Source organism: Ochotona curzoniae, unplaced genomic scaffold, assembly GCF_017591425.1.
Source record: "Ochotona curzoniae isolate NIBS_2020 unplaced genomic scaffold, NIBS_Ocur_1.0 contig_3819, whole genome shotgun sequence".
NCBI lineage: Eukaryota > Metazoa > Chordata > Mammalia > Lagomorpha > Ochotonidae > Ochotona > Ochotona curzoniae.
The window spans coordinates 55,337,842-55,355,865 of NW_024466004.1; the positions used below are offsets into that span (position 1 = coordinate 55,337,842).

The following is an 18,024-nucleotide window of genomic DNA, read 5'->3' on the forward strand; positions in this document are numbered from 1 at the left end:
GGATGATACAGCCAACGTACTTTCCTCATATTTTATCATTCACCAACTATTACTGTAGTGATTATTCAAGGATCTCCTGTTTTCATTTAATCAGCATTCACTGAGTGTCTGTCATATGCTACACACTGATAGGCTCTGGGAAGGCACTGGAGGGAAAAGACAAAAGAGCGAAAGCCATGGCTCAAGAAGCTCTTGGCCAAAGCAGTGACAGATCTGGACAGGAAACCAAATGATTTCAACCCTGAACTCAGATTGCCAAGGGAGTCAGAGGACGCGAGTCTCACTTCGGTATCCATGCAGTGAGGGGACGTCCAAGGAGGCGGCCCAGATGGAATCATTTAATTCAGTATATACATAAAGAATCGGCTTTTAAAAACTGATATAAATGAGAGAAAACATCCTGACAGTATGCTGCTGGACATTATGAACAAAAAGGAAGCCCTGGATGCTTTAGATCTTTTTCTCCCTTCTTTTCTTCCCTCTCTCATTTCTTCCTTTCTTCCAGCAATCTTAAAGAAAACAGTGCTTTCAGGTCCATGTCTGATCAATCCCACTGTAGCTCCCAGCTAAAGCACCTGAAAACACAGAGGTTGGCCACGCATGCGTGCCACTGTAGCTACGTGGGCAACCTAGATGAAATTCCCGTCTGCTCTTGCTCTCTGTTCCTCTCTTTCTAATTATGCTTTTCAAATAAAGAAACACATCACTTCATTTTTTAAAATTTGCTTTATTTTTATTGGAAAGTTGCATATACAGAGAGGAGTAAAAACAGAGAGGAAGATCTTCTGCTCATTGATTCATTTCCCAAGCAGCCACAATAGCTGGAACTGCGCCAATCTGAAGCCAGGATCTTCCAGGTCTCCCGTGTGAGTGCAGGATCCCAAGTCTCTGGGCCATCCTTGACTGTTGTTTCCAGGTCACAAGCAGGGAGCTGGATGGGAAGTGGGGCTGCTGGGATCAGAACCGGCACCCATATGAGATCCCAGCACATATAAGGTAATAACTAGCCACTAGCTTACTGTCCTAGGCTTCTCTTTCTTTTTTGTTAAAAAAAAAAAATACGTATATCTTTCTAAACCAGGCCCTATATAACCTATTCTGACTTAGCATTCAAAATGTGTTCTGAAAACACTTCAAAAGTATTTTCCTTTAGCTGTATGACCTTCTAACATATTTCATCTAGTGAGCAAATAAGTACAGACTCCAAGAATTTTTTAAAAACCTATTTAAAAGGGTCCAATACAAGAGCCTAGTGGCTAAACTCCTCATCTTGCATGTGCTGTGATCTCATATGGGCATCAGTTCCCAAGGCTTTGGGCATCCAGCACTGCTTTCCCAGGCCACAAGCAGGGAGCTGGATGGAAGTGGGGCCACCAAAATTAGAACCGGTGCCCATATGGGATCCTGGTGCATTCAAAGTGAGGACTTTAGCTGCTAGGCTATCTCCACCCACCCACCCCTTTTTAAAAATAGATTTATTTATTTTTATTGGAAAGGCAGATATACAGAGAGGAGGAGAGACAGAGAAGAAGACTTTATTTTTTTCTTTTAAGAAAAGCAGCAGAAGCAGAAAGAAGGGTAACTATCCAGGATGCCATTAGACCTTCAGATTTCACCTTCGACTTGTTATTTTATGGGTAAAAAATAAAAGTACCCAGTACAGTATCCATTATGTATAGCAATAACTTGGGGCAGTCATTGTGCTGTCTGAAAATAGTACTAACTTGATAACAGTCTCTACTCCCACGGGAAAGAAAGTAAAACAGTGAACCCTTACTGTGCGATCATGGTCCACAGAGCATCGGGCCCTAGTGTGGGGTACTCAGGTCTTCAAGTGTTTTCCAGAGCGGGTGAAGAATTCTTCATAGATGTTATTTTCCAAAATATATATGAAAGCCATTTGTGCATCTTTAGAAAACTGTATATCTGGGCCTGGTACGGTAGCCTAGTGGCTAAACTCCTCGCCTTGCATGCATCAGGATCCCATATGGGTGCTGGTTCTAATCTTGGCAGCCCCGCTTCCATCCAGCTCCCTGCCTGTGGCCTGGGAAAGCAGTGCTGGACGGCCCAAAGCCTTGGGACCCTGCACCCATGTGGTCTGGGCTCCTGGCTTTGGATCGACTCAGCTCCAGCCTTTGCAGCTGCTTGGGGAGTGGATTATCAGATGCAAGATTTTCCTCTCTGACTCTCCTCCTTTCTGTATACCTGCCTTTCCAATAAAACAAAACTTTTTAAAAAAAGGACATCAGTAATTAAAATTTTCAGTTGTCTTTAATTCTGTACTCATTAGTCAGATATGCTGGTGATCATCAGATACTCAGCTTGGCAGTAATGAGTGTACCTAAGGAAATGTAAAACCAAAGAATCATGATTTTATGTAAAAAAAACCTTTAATAAATTGACTCTTTTTGAGATGGAATGGTAATATGTGGTGAAGAGGTTGGGAGATGATTGCCCTGGTTAATTTCCTCTCCTGTTGCTTGACCAGCCCCTTCTCCTACCAAGGATGACAGGAAGTGACTGTCCACTCAACAGTACATCTAACAGAAGGCCAGAAGGGGTCAGTGGAGAGCAGTGCCAGGCACCATCCTGCCACCGAGGGCTGGTTCCTGTGCAGGTCAGTTCTTACCCCAAAGCAGCAGCTAACAAGACAGAACAAGCATCTACACTCATTTGCTCACTCTTACAGAATCAGAAATGATCCTAACATTGCTGAAATAAAATATCTAACTTACAACAAAAAGGTTTGAGATAGAAGACAGAAACTTTCGGGCATCGTTTAACAGGTAACATACACCAAAAAATTCCTTGAAGAAGGCAATGAAGATAAAAAATAATACTCGATTGATACTGACTTAGCCATCCTATTTTTTGAGAAAATATAATTTCTGAAAAACATATGAATTGTAAAAACTTCCCTTTTAAATGTATTCAATATCTGTTTATTTGTGCTATGGGGGAAAATGTGTAGTTAGAAGAGAACTGATCAAGAACAAAGCTCTTAACTTAGAAACTAATTCACAAACTAGAAAATAAAAAAAGTAACCATGTTCTTGCATGTTTTAAATTTTTTTGAAGAAGTTATGCTTTTATTTTTCACAAGCAAAACTGAAAAGTGGCAATTTGACTTTGTAAAAGGCATTAAAGACTCAGAATAATAAGCTATCTATCTCATAGAGACAGTAGCATCAGAAAGATTATTATACAGCTTTCACAGTTCTCTTAAATAAATCTCAGAACCATACAGTGAGTATGTGAAGGCAAAAGGAAAATCTAGAAGTTCATCTACTGAGTTCTATATTAAAATCAAGGCGGTCCAAATCCAAATTGTTTTTAAAATATTCATGGATATAACTGTGTTTTTCTAAATGTTTCACTAGTGATACTTAGTCTTGTTCCATAATAATCTATAATGTAACTACTTCCATCTGAAGGTCCAACAATCTGCATTGAAATAAGAATGAAATCAATGAAGCTCCCAATCCCACAAAACCCTACAGTGCAAAACTTTAACAAACCCAAGGCAGGATATCCAAGGTAAAACCGATCTGCTCCCAACCATCCAAGAAAAAGAGACAATGCAACTGCCACTTTATAGGAATAGCAGTTTACATTTCAGCAAGAAATGGGTTTCAGAAAACCAACTTTATTTCCTGTAAAATGTGCTTCATTGCCATTGGAATCCCTACCAGTTATGTTGGGTGCTGGAAAACGCTGAACATGAGCTGTGTAGTTTGTGCAGTTAATTCGTTCTTGGGTAACATTATTTATTTGTGGATCTTTACAAATATATTGTTCCACTCTGAGGTCCTTGCACTTGAGCGTCTCCTTGCTCCCGATGGTGGCGGCAGCCCCCAAAGGGCCTGTACTGATTGTCATGAGCCACAGACACCGAGGAGCTGAGCGGCCACAGCCTCCAAAGCACAGAACCCGGAGGGCCAGGGGGCCACCATGATGGGCATGTTTTAAATATTTAAATATAATTTTTCCTTCCTTTTATCTCCAAGGACATGTAAAACACCAGAGAGCTCTGCTCAGAATCTGCAGGGAAAGGCCCATGTAGACTTACAGCTACCAGCTCGGTGCTTTTCCACCTGCCTCCTTCTGGAGCCTCCTCCTCCTTTGAAGGCCCATCTGCGACACCCCTATGCTAGTCTTTACCACTTACCCAATCCAGTCTGACCTGAGGAGTGTTTACTGAGGGTAAACTTGTAGCAGGGTACCAGATACTCAGAGAAGGGTAGCCAACCAGATTCTGTGGAATCCAATGACAGGAGCATTAGGCATCTAACAGAGGAAACTGATTAGATGCTAAGGAAAGACTATGGTTGCGGTTCTATTCAACAAATCACAGAGAGGACTAAATCACCTGACCTATTCTTACTGTTTCTGAGGAAAATAAACCTTCAGTCAAATGCTGTAGCAATGTAAAACACACTTTGTACATGGTGCTTCAGAAACATGTCTGTTAAGTACTAACTGTGTGTCAGAAATAAAATTAGTTAAAGTCATAAACTGAATTAAGCCCTAACAGTTTAATGCTACTGCATTGAAATTTCCTGACAATTTTGATTTTTTTCAACTTATTGTTCTTATTAAGTTAAAACTGCCCTGAACTATCTATAAAGAGATGAAAAGTTAATGCCTATATTTTAAAGTAGTGAGTTGAATGATGCACAATTAAACACAGAAATGCATTTTAAGTTCAAAGTATCCTTCTACTGTTGCCAGAAAACAACAAAGGGGAGAGAAGCAATTTCACAGACATATTTTCTCACTCTTCCTTCACTGGGAACACAGTCATTTGCATGGCATAATAAGCTGTAAATTATAAACATTTTTACATAGCCTGCTGCAAAGAAAAGTCTGCCAGCTTTCTTCTATATTGGCTAGTGTTCAAGTGATTAACTGCAGCTTTGGAAGGAAAGGGTGAAAACTTGTTTTATGTCTCAGTTTGTTGGTTCTCTTATACACAACCTCTAAAAATTCGTTATATCATTATTTGCAATGAATATGTAAGTAATTATAGTAGAGGAATAGGAATTTTGTATTACTAGAAGATACAAATTACCCACGGATAGCAACAAATCTTGTAGGTGCATAATCATCTGAGTATTTCCTTGATATGGTGTCTCCAATACCAAAACTTATAACACTAGGCATTTCGGGACTCGTGACAAATGAAATGAACTTCGCTCTCTGTCTATAGGAAAGGCCCATCAGAGCATTTGTTTTGGGGCACAAGTCTATTTTTAAAGATGGTTTTTGTGTTAAAGAAAATATACAGGCTTCCAATTCCACAGCGGGATAAATCTGTGGAAGGAAATGTCTTGCAAACATAATGGCTGTATTGTCAAATTGTACAGCGCTCCACCACAATTCTCATTCAACTCCATAAGAAAATTTTGTCTCAATCAATTCACAATAATTCTTGGAACACCTGAGTGCTTCCCAGAGGGCTAGCACTTTGGAAGTCAATGAAAAAGTCTTTAACCTGGTTGCTATCCCCTGTACAATTCAACACTACCACACTCAGCAACTAAGAGCTGTGCTCAGTGAGGTTGTCAAGACAACTCAGGCAGCACATTTAGGACACTCTAATCCAGAGGCTGTCTTCCATAATGGGAAGGACATGGGTTCTATGGTTGAATGCAGCTTGAATCGCTTACTTATACTATAAAGTATAAATCTGAGACAGTTATTACAACTCTCTCCTTTTCTAAAGAAAATTATTTGTTTATAAACTAGTGTCATGAGGAAACACATTTGTATAGATAAAGAACATGGAACAGTGCTAGACTTACAAAAAATTCTGTATGGGTTAGCAATGTAATTATTGTTTTATTTCCATATTTATTACTATAAGCTTTGCAGGTGCTCAATAAGTGTTTGTTGAACAAATGAGCATGTCTATGAACAAATCTAGCAGAGGGAAAATTATGACTAGACAGACAGGAAGTACTTCAAACACACCAGAGGCTCAGTGTGGCAGATGTGCTGGGTGGGAAGATGACACAGGCCCTGACCTCTCAAGCCCTGCTTAGGGAAAGAATATTACAAATCACCTACTCATAAACAATGTGCTACGAATTTATAGAACAGTGCCCCCTGGGTGCTGGCTCCAACTAAACCATGGCTTCTTCTTTTTTTTTTTTTAACGACTTCATCTCATGAGTGCCTTTTATTGTGTTTGGTACCTAAGAGACCCTCATGGAATTAATGGGATGAGATGTCACATCATGAAGAAGCTGAGTGAAGCCTGTTGGAGAGAAGCTCAGGGCCACACACCCAGCTCAGTGCCACATTTTTTTTTCCCCCAAATTCTTTTTTGATTTTGACAATCTTTACATAGTTTGGGTAAAAAGGGCCAAGGGCTACAGGAAAGTGGGTAAGACTATTACTTCCATATTGTTTCCTTCATGTATCTGAGGTAAAGGGGAATATTGAGGGAGAAGCCCCACCCGGTTTCCCACCCACCCCAAGTCCTGCATGTGGAGGATGCTGACATATTTGCTCAAGTGGTTTCAATAGTTCACCAGTTATGAATCGCTGCCAATCTCGCCCCTCCAAACACGATGAGGTCATTGAAAAATCCACCGATTGACATTGTCCATCATAGCATCTCTATTTGCCCAGTATTTTGTTGCCAACCTATAGCTGAGGTGGTTGATTAACTTGTTCCATCTTCTGTCCTTTCATGGTTAGGGTTCTGAGTCTGGCATTTCAATTGGGGAGATCCCCAAAGAAACTTCGTCTGAGGTGTTCTCAAACCAGATTCTTGTATGCACCAGCAAGTACAGGGCCCGCACAGTCCATCACCCTGGTCAGCTGGTGGTTGCAACTGCTGGGTTGGTTCTGTTTTCAGCCCCACCTTCCAATGAAACCAATGGGTGTTGCAGTCCAGCCTGGTTCTGCACAGCACATACTCGGCCCTCACATAAACCAGTGGGAGCTGCAGCCTAGTCAGAGTGACCCACAATAACCCCCACCAGGCCCACCCCCTACCCTGGTTTGCCAGTATGTGTAGCAGATCAGTCCAGTCTGTCCCACATCCCCCTTGGCTCTCGTACACGGCAAATGGCATTGAAGCTTAGATCCACCTAAGCAGCTCAACAACCAAGTCCTCACGGGTGTTGATGAGTGCCTCTCTGTCTAGCCACCCCAGCCCCTGTCCTAGTTTTTGTGTCAACCCATGGGAGTGGCAACCCAAGAGGGGGGGGAACCCACTATTTCCATCCCAGGTCTCTCACTCCTGGATTGTGCACTTTCCAGGTGGTTCTGCAGTTTGACTTGACAGAATTAGCCCCAGTGCCAGTTTCTGCCAGCTGGTGCTGCGGCTATGCCCAAACAACCTTCGTCCACTCTAATTGTAGGTTGCACCCATAAGAATAATCAGCCCAGCCTGGCTTTTCCCTGATCTAGTTCACATGAGGCGTACAGGTGTGGTAGCCCTGCCTATTCTGGTCTTCCCCCTATCCCAGTTCATGCTCTCCAGTGGAGTAGCTGTCCAGCAGGGGAACCACCCTTTATTCCCCTGCTGGCTCTGTCCCCTCCCTTCCTGGTTCTCACGTGTGCTGGATGGGCACTGCAGTCACATCCGGCACAGACAAATTCATCCAGGCATTCTGTAGTGTGGACTGGTTTTTATCGCAACCAAACCTGGCTCGACCCTTGCTCTGTTCTGGTGCTCAGATTTGCCAGTGATGACGTTAACTGATTCAGCCTGGTCTGCCCCCGATCCAAGCCTAATGTATGCCAGTGGGAAACTTCTTGTGGCCTGCACTGGGCTGTTTCCATTCATGCTTCTTGTGCTTACCCACAGGGTCTGTGTCCTGCCAGAGGAGTTCCCCAGGCTCCTCCATCAGAACCTCTCCTAATGCCAGATTTCGTGCATAGCAGGGGGTCCATGAACCAGCCCTACTCAATTCACCTCCTGTCCTAGCAGGAACAGTGGCTTTTCTTGACTAGCCTTCGGCCCAAGGTGGTTCTTGTTGTTGGATGTTTCAGCCCAGCCATGGCTCATCCATTCCCACATACGACTCACACTGGTTCAGTAGGGGTTGAGACCTAGCTTTGTTCGTCCCACGTCTATCCTGGTCTCCAGGAACACTAGACAGTGCAGGGGTCTGGCCCAGCCTGGTACATCTAGTCCCAGTCCACACTTGTGCCAAGGGAGATTTCAACTGTTACCTGATCAGAACGCAGCCCCCATTCCAGCCCATGTGCTCGTCTGCTGGACAAGGCCCGTGCCATAGCTTTAGCATGAACTGGTATTTGGTGGTCAGCATTGCTAAGTGATAACACATTCTTTAAAGGAAGAGTAACTGTCATTAGAAATCTTTAGCGTATATTCACCTCACAGAAACACACTGGGTTCAACGTGGAGCTCCACGTTAAACCATGGCTTCTTTAAGGGACTCACATCCTGCAGCTTTTTGAGTAGGTATCTTGGACCTCCTCCAAGCCATAAACAGAGGTGTTGAGGGCTCATTATCTCCTCACATCCTTGGGTGACAGCAGCTCCACTTTCTACTATCATCCATCTTCTTTGTCATTCTGCATTCACCGATGTCCTTGGCCTCTTGCTCAGTTCCCTTGTTTTCCTGGTTGACTTCAATCATGTGAGCTGCTCACTCTGTATTTTCTCAATCCACTCAATGCCATCTCGACTACATTCTATCTAACTTAACTCTCAGGCATGACCATTTAGAATTGCTTCATTTTTGAAATCTTCATTTTAAATGTCTTACTATATAAAGATGGCTTCTCAACCTCTTAGCTCTGGTATTACTACTTCTGCCCTTATAACCCAACTCCTCATGACCTTCAGTCCCTTGATCATACTTCTTTTCCTTGTATTAATTAACACACTGTCATACAAATCCTTCAGGAAAGGGGCAAAGAAAAGCCCCTGATGGTGCTTTTCCCTTCTTCCCTTCCACTCTAGGGAGATACCAGGGACACACCTGTTGCTATACTAGGGATTTATATTGGATTCTGCAGAGAATGACATACAATAGAAGACTGGACAGTTTACTTCACACAAAAGCTTGGGAAGAGGAGGGAATGGGACAAAAAATTTTTTTAAGTTTATTTCATATTCAGAGAGAAGGAGGAGAGACAGAGAAGAAGATCTTCCATCTGATGATTGACTCCCCAAGCAGCTGCAATGGCTGGAGTTGAGTCGATCCGAAACCAGGAGCCAGGAGCTTCTTTCTGGATCTCCTGTGCGGGTGCAGAGACACAAGGCATTGGGTCTTCCTCTACTGCTTTCCCAAGGTCACAAGCAGGGAGCTGGATGGGAGGTGGGGCTGCCTGGATACAAATCAATGCCTATATGGGATCCTGGAGCGTTCGAGACGAGGATTTTAGGGGCTAGGCTACTCTTAATAAGAGAAAACAGAAAGCCGTACTGTCAGGACCTACAGAGCAGAAGAAGGTCAGGGTCAGAGACACCCATCCTGAGAACATGACTTCTGCCCCTGTCCCCAGCACCACCCAGCTATGTGGTATTCAGGAGTGAGAAGCAAATAAGCAAAGCCAGAGAGTAACACAGTGAGGCCTGAGCTCCTCAGGCTCTAGGCCATCTGCTCTCACCCAGTGTCTCATGGGAGTGGCGGGGGTGGTTAAGGCATCTGTCTGTCTCTCAAACAAAGGGACTGTCACTGGATAAGGGTAGACTGTGAGCCCTGTTGATTATGGATATACCTGTAGCAGCTAGAAATAAAACTGCATCATAATTCCATTATCATTAATTCCAGAATGACATGGATCAAAAAATGTAAGCCGCTCATTTGAGACATGAACTATTTCCTTGTTTTAACATCTGAAGTCAAAGACTACTTCTTATTCATATTTGCATTTCCCTTAAAGCCCAGCTCTGTGTGTTGCAGATGGGGTGGCCAGATAGGCTACACTGGACCACAAACTACTTAAATCTAGCAAGATAGATGCTTTTGGTTTAATTCATGATTTGTAGCCCGCTGTTACTTCACTTTTACAGAAAAGTAATTCCACTGAGTGATTAAATAACTAGCTTAAGGTCAAAAAACTAATCAGTTACAGATCTGAGACAAGAATTCAGATCTCTGGCCCTTCAACAGTGCGTCTATTACAACACATTGAAATGTTCACTGCTGGGGGTACCCTGAGTTTAGGGTCAAAGGAATTGCATTGAAATCAGGAAGCTATTAAGTAGGCTCTGCCACTAAACATTTTAAGTGACTTCAGGTTTTTTCTTAAGTAGCAATAATTCTGTCTATTTATGGGCCACAGCATATTTCAATGCATGAAACCAATATTTTACTGGTGAACCTCCAGAGTTCAGCACTTTTTAAAATGTGGAATTAGGCACAAGGCATTGTCTTTGACTTTGGCTTCTTTCAAGCCAACATGTTGTCCTGTGAAACAATTTATGCAGCCTGTTACTATTTTTTCTTTTTCTGCTGTGACATAGTCAGGCAGGCTAACCTACATCATGCTATCTGTATGAATAAACTGACTCTGAGCTGAGTAGATTAGTAGCTGAGCCCACCTATTTTTGTGGTTAATCCCATTTGTTGTATGATGCTGGTCTTATTTTGTGTGTTTCCAACAGCTCTGCTGAAGTAGTAACTTCTGGTGTGTACAGTACAGTGAACATATAGAGCCTTCCCCTCTCTTGCTCAACATATAATTGCTGCTGTTGTGTATGCTATGTAAGTTGAAAATGAGAATAAGAAGTTAATGAAGAAAACAAGTACTGGTGGTAGTGAATTAGTAATATTACTAGATTTGTATGTGGAGTTTATTTTTATTGTTGTAAGTGGCATACAATCAATAGGAATCTGTAATCAAACTGCGTGTGCTTTCAGCTCTTGAGCACTCCCTGAACAGGAGCTGAGATATCTGTAGGAAATTAGTTTCAAAAGCCTACTCTAAATTCAATTATTCAGCACAATCATTTCAAAGCACGTTCAGGAGCACGCCTCGTATACAAGGGTTTTACAGCACAAAAAGACACATTTCTCAGATGGGTTTTCATTGCTTTACAAGAGCAAAATAAAAGTTTCTTTTATTTTTAAGTTAACTACACAAAACATGAATAAATTCTCTTTATTAAAAGACTGAAACATTACAAAGTTTGCCTTGACCATTTGTGCCCCCTGTGTGTTTTCCTAAATGGCCCATCCCACTCTGCAACCCCATTGGTACAGATGAGTGAAGTGTCTTCCTTTTTCTACACCTTTTTATGGTTTTTTTTTTCCTCTAAAAAAATCAATAACTTTTTAAAAAATGCTAACTACCTCAAAATTAATTATTTCTTATTTGTTATATATAATTAAATCCTAAATAAATAATACGATCCACATGCTACTACTTAAGACTCATTCCTTCAGATGTTTTTGATTTGATTAACTCCAGAGAGGACTAGAAGCATAGCTTGCTAATTCTGTTTGGCATTTATAGTGCTAGACTAACCCCAATGAGTGAAGTGAAGGTGAGGATTACCAATCACAGTCTATTGTTACTATAATTAGACTTCGTCAGATGCTAATTAGTACTATATTAAGATGACAAATTATGAATCACAATATTTGCAGCTGAGACCCAATTCAATTCCCTCAATTTAAAGATTTATATAAAAATAAAATAACTGGTCCCTTTCACAATTTTTCCCCCCATCTTTCCCAATTCTCTTCTTGAGATCATCTGAGTTTCCAAATATTCCACCACCATTTCCTTGAACACTACACCGAGTATATCCAACTTTCAGAGAAAACGATCATCCATTAGCTCAACCTGTCCCTAGAAGCCATATTACTAATAAGATAAAAAATATACTGGCTTTGGGGGCCGGCATTGCAGCACCTCAGGTAAAGGTGCCACCTACAACACCAGTGCATCCCATATGGGTAGTGGTTCCTGTCCCAGCTGCTCTACTTCTGATCCAGCTCCCTGCTAATGACCTGAGAAAAGGCGCTGGAAATGGCTCGTTTGAGCACCTGCCACCCATAAGGGAGGTCTAGATGAAGCTCTTTCTTGGCTTTGGCCTGACCCTGTCCTGGCCATTGTGACTTTTTGGGGAAGTGGACCAGTGGATAAAAAGGTTTCTTTCTCTCTCCTCTTGTCTCTCTAACTCTGACTTTCAAATAAATAAATAAATAACAAATCTTTAAACAAAATGTACCTGTTTCACAAACACTTGACATGCTTTAAAATGTCAGTGTCCACTGTTATTTTGGTGTAGAATACAATGTTTTATAGAAGATCCAAACATCCAAAGACTTAATACTGTGTCCAAGGCACCAGATACATACTGAAGGTGAACAAAGCTAAGTGTCTACCTTGAAGGACCAAAAGATGTAATAAAGGCCACGAGGCAGCAACTACGGGGATTTGGAAGAGCAATAACAGGCAATCCTTGTTAAACTCAGCCCAAGAGTTTTATACATATTACCTTCTTCAAGCCAATAAACAGAGCTACGAGCCATAGGTGGGTTACCTGACTTGTTTGGGATCACGCAGCTAGTAAGAGATAAAACAAGGATTTGAACTCATGCAATGAATAATTAACACATTTCTAACCCTGCTTCATCATTTAGTGTGGGACCTCAGAAAGTCATTTTACCTTTCTGGGCTTCAGCTTTCTTACTGGGGAAAGCACTATTTCGAACTCACAGAATTCCCATAAGGAATTCAGACAGTCTGAAACAGAATAATTTTTATCAAAGTTCTGCAGCAGTCCACAAGACAGTGCTGCTAATAGGGGCTGAAGGGCTACATACTCGAATAATGAGGAAATGGTATCTCTTGCAGATCCACGAAGCATTCCATATACATGCAAGAAATCCTAAAGGATTTTGAAATCAAGAACTCCTTTTAACTCTGTTTAACTCAGTACATTAATTTTTCTTTACTATAGCTAAAATATTCAAGAAAGGACACAAAGGAAGAGAGGTTTATTGCAGCTTACAGATTTGGAAATTCACAGTTCAAGGTTGAGCAGCCCACTTGTCTGTTATCTGATGAGGGTGGTGGGGGAGCCAGAAAACAGAGAGACAACAGCTAGGCAGACCCTGACTTACATAACCAACCTCGCTACGAGAACTACTTTCTGAAGGCAAGACCTCAGTAACTAAACAGTCCTCCACTGGACCCGCCTTCTAGACGCCATCATTAGATAAAATCTCTACTCTTAAGTCATTCATTCACTTTGGGGATCAATTTCCCCCAACATATGTGCTTTCGGGGAAAATTCATGCTATTATCCAGACCATAATACCAACATTCTCACTCATTTGGTCATATGATTTTTTTTCCTGCCCAAACACCAAGCTGTACTGTAGTCCTAGATATTGGGGAAATATTGGCTAGAAAAAAAAGTTGCTAAATCAGAGAATTTAACGGGTCTGAGTCTGGTTTAGCCAAGTTTCAAATGACTGCTTTGAATAACACCTCCACAGGCCTTCCAAGTCTGTTTTTCATTCACCTATTTCAAACTTTTAAAAAATCGTATATCTATGTGTCTGTTTTAATTGAAAAGCAGATAAAGAGAGATCATCAGAGAGAGAAAAGATAGCCAGTTCACTCACCATATGCTAGCAATAGCCTATGCAGGGTCAGGCTGAGGCCAGGACCCAGAAACTCAATGCAGGTCTCCAATAGGAATGGTAGGGCCCATGAACACGAGCCATTGTTGCTGGCTCCCAGGGGACTCTGACACCCAGGCACCAATATGCATTGTGGGCATCACACAAGTCATCCTAACCTTTGTGCCAAATGCCTGCCTCTCATTTAATTCCTTTTTAAAAAGATACATTTGGTCATTTTGAGGACAGGAGAAATGGGGGGAGGGGAGATCTTAGAAAGAGAGTGATCTTATACTCGTGGTTATTGCCCAAATGGCCAAAACAACCAGTTCTGAGCCAGAAACCAAGAACTCAATCTAGGTCTTCCATATGGGTGGTAGGGACCCAAGTACTTGGGTTATTATTTGCTGCCTTCCAGACAGGTTAGCAAGAAATTGGATTAGACACAGAGCCACTGGGGCTTGAAAAGTGATCTGTTACAGGATATTGTCCTAAGTAAGCGTGGTTTAACCAGCTAGGCCACAATGTTAGTTCCTCATTAAATTCTTAAAAACATTCCTGGAGACCTGGCATGATTACCTAGTGGCTAAATCCTCACGTTGCATGCTCCAGGATCCCAAATGGGTGCTGGTTCATATTCCAGCTGCTCCACCCCTCGTCCAGCTCCCTGCTTATGGCCTGGGAAAGCAGCAGAGAAGGGCCCAAAGCCTTGGGACCTTGCACACACACGGGAGGCCCCAAAAAAGCTCCTGGCTTCCACACGGCTCAGCTCCGGCTAATGTAGCCACTTGAGGAGTGAACCAGTAAAGGGATCTTTGTCTTTCTGTAAATCTGCCTTTTCAATTAAAAAAAAAAATCTTTAAAAGAAAAATTTTGGAAGTATACACAGAAGCCCACTAGTAAGTGTCACAGGGTGTTTGCAAATTCCAAGTCCTGTTGCTTCTTGGATGGCTCCTCGTTATTTCTGCAGGAAATAGCCCTAACTTCTCAGGCCCATCAAAATCTGATATCTATCATTCTTTTCTGTCTCATCTCCATACCCTGATTCTTTACTGTATGTGTTTGTGATGCCTATCAGGGAAGGCCTGCAGATGGCCACCTTCAGCTCTCAGGGTCATTTCTGTATGATGTGTCAGTGTCATAAGAACATTAGTTAGAAAAGGCACATTTTTGGCCCCGCATGATGGCTCCACTGGTTAATCTATCTACAAGCACCAGCAAGCCATATAGACCCCAGTTTGTGTTCCGGCTGCTCCATTTCTTATCTAGCTCCCTGCTTGTGGCTTGGGAAAGTAGTGGAGGATGGCCGAATACCTTGGGACCCTGCACCAGCGTGGGAGACCTGGAAGAAGCTCCTGGCTTCAGATTAGTTCAGCTCCAGCCACCATGGCCATTTGGGGAGTGAACCAGTAGATGGAAGATCTTTCTCTGTGTAAATCTGCCTTTCCAATGAAAATAAATAAATCTTCAAAAAAACAAACAAAAAAACCCACAATGAACCAGGGCCAGGTATGGCACTCTGGTAGCTAAAGTCCTTGCCTGGTAACCACTGGGATTCCAAATGGGTACAGGTTCACGGACCAGCTGTTCTACTTCCCATCCAGTTCCCTGCTTGTGGGCCAAAAAAGCAGTAAAGCCTTGGGACCCTGCACCCAAATGGGAGACCTGGAGGAACCTTCTGGCTCCTGGCTTCAGATAGGTTCAGTACTGGCCATTGCAGCCATTTAGAGACTGAACCAGCAGATAGAAGATCTTTCTTTCTCTGTCTCTCTTACTCTCTGTAAAAATCTGCCTTTCCAGTGAATATCTTTGAATATCTTTATCCAATGAAAATGCCTCATTATAACAGAATAGGGGGTGCAAATTTTTTTCAATTGTGACTAGGGCTATCTAAAAATGTAGTAATATTCATTAGCCTGGACTTGCAATTGACTTTTTAAAAAAACAGGTTGGCATAATAAATCTAAAATCCACATTTTCATTAGCAAGTCTACAGTATATGTTTATAAATGGAACACTCTTGCCTGATTTTCAAAATGTAGTTACTATATTCTAGACTAAATTTGACCTGTCTTGGCCATTATGTGATAAGTTCACTAGAGCCATCTATAGCACTGGTTATAACCTTTGACCAAACAAAACAGATTACCTTACTTCTATTTCCTTGAGTAATGTACTCAGGTCCCATTGTCTGACGTGAAGTCAAAAGTTTCTGAGAGAGAAACACCAACAATGTAAAACCAGCACAGTAGTATGGAGATGAATTAAAAAGCTCCCAACTTCCCTCAAATGTTGAATAATTCACTATGGCATTACAAATACAAGCCTCTGGCAAGTTACACTTGAACAATTAAGGAAGCAGGAGCCAACCAAATTACTTTAGTAGTAGAAAAACAAATTAATGGTTTCTCCCAGTACTGTACTATTTAGCACATTAACACATGTGTAAAACACCCAAACACGCCAATGATTTACTAGATCCAGTTTGGTTATGGAAAGCAGTCAGGATTATTCCCAATAGGTAACTATAGTTTCTTTACACCTGAATGCAAAACCCACTCATTTGGAAAGTTTTTTCATGTTCAAAATGTACACCTACCCTTTTTACAAGTTCTTAAACTTGTTCAGGTTACAATGGCTTTCTACCAAACAATACGTTAAGTGAAGGGTTAGAAGCAATGTGATTGCTTATTAGAAACATAATACCATGTGCATATGGACCACAGCCCCTGCATAGCAGAAAAGGTGCACATTTTACATTAAAAATAGAATTTTAATTCCATGACTGTCATTTTCTACTTGGAAGATTTTAGACAAATCTTAGCCTTAGTACTGATTATCTCTTCTGTAAAACAAGGGATGTGATGGGTCAAATATTCACAGAACATTTATATGTGTCAACTAGTGTTTTCCAAAGGTATTTTGGGATTAGTGTCAATAAAACACTGCTGATATTCCTTACATGCATGTGATGCCTGACTAGTCAGATCAAAGTCAGAAGACTGAACATCAATAGTACTTTGAACAGGATGCCGACAATTGGACTAAAAGGTGACATGAAGACAAGCTGCTTTCCAGGATCTAAGGAGTTAATTGTTATTCTAGATTTTTGTTTTTTTCTAGCTAGCAAGTTTGAGAGAAAGATGTACACATTCAAGAGTACTTTTAAAAAGTTCATGGAGGGCCCAGCGTGGTGGCCTAATGGCTAAAGTCCTTGAATTGAACACGCTGGGATCCCATATGGGCACTGGTTCTAACCTCGACAGCTCCACTTCCCATCCAGCTCCTTGGTTGTGGCCTGGGAAAGCAGTCAAGGATGGCCCAAAGCCTTGGAACCCTGCACCCACATGGGAAACCTGGAGGAATTTCCTGGCTTCATATCAGTGAAGCACCGGCCATTGTGGTCACTTTGGGAGTTAATCATTGGATGGAAGATCTTCCTCTCTGTCTATATCTGACTTTGTAATAAAAATAGATAATTCTTTTTTAAAAAGTTCAGGGAAAATGGAATTAAAAGGTAAGTTTTATTTTGGTGGTAAAATCACCTTGAAATCCACGCATAGTTTTCATGGTAGCCATTCTTCACTAACTTTTTGAAGTACCCTCAGATCAAAGATCTGCCAAGTTACTTTCCATTTAGAAACTTTCAAGATGTACAAGAGGACGTTTGTAGAATATTAATTTAATGGCTAATCTATAAGCAAAAGAAATTATTTGAAACAGACTAGAAAGATGGAATGAAAGCAAGAAAAAACAAAAACAAAATGATATATTTTGAGAGAGCTTTTCGCATTTGCCAGCAATGTCATCTAAAAAGATCTTAAGATTTCAGAATCTGTCTCCTCAAGAGAAGCAGACCTAACAACTCTTACCACTGGCGTTATTATAAAGATAACTGGGAGATAAAAAAAAATGGTCACTAACCTCAAAGCACTAAACAAGTACAACTCACTTCAGAGGGAGTTGGAACTAATGTCAAGATATACCTTTAGTGAAGATGCTTGTATGAATAAATGGTAAAAGCCTACACAATTACACTGACTGGAGGAGTCACTGTGGGCAGCCAGAGGCCACAGCAGCAACTTATGCTTGCTTGTTAATGAGGAAGGATCCCTGGACTTCAGAGCCAGCAGGCCAACAGTCATCTGTAAATACTACAGAAGAAAAAGAAGGAGGAGAAAACCCTTTATGGACAGGACTCCTAGCAATGAAAAACTCCCCAAGATATAGATTGATTTTTAAAGTAAACCAACAGGGTCAATTAGCCACAAGTCAAAGCTTCTAGGGGCTGGCACTGTGTAACAGCCTGTTGAGCCTCCACCTACACCACAGGCAACCCATCTGAAGTGTCAAGTGAGTCCCAGCCGCTGTGTGCCAGGCAAAGCAGCAGAAGATGCCCCAACTGTGTGGGACCCTGTCACCCATGTGGGAGACTGGGATGAAGCTTATAGTT

General features: G+C 41.7%; 1 protein-coding gene and 1 pseudogene across 1 annotated transcript in view; both read right to left on the reverse strand.

The window, feature by feature from the left end:
- The window catches only part of PDSS2 (decaprenyl diphosphate synthase subunit 2), a 260,395-nt gene that overhangs the window by 142,935 nt on the left and 99,436 nt on the right, over window positions 1-18,024 (reverse strand). The window lies entirely within an intron of this gene.
- On the reverse strand, window positions 3,106-4,439 carry LOC121158796 (annotated as a pseudogene).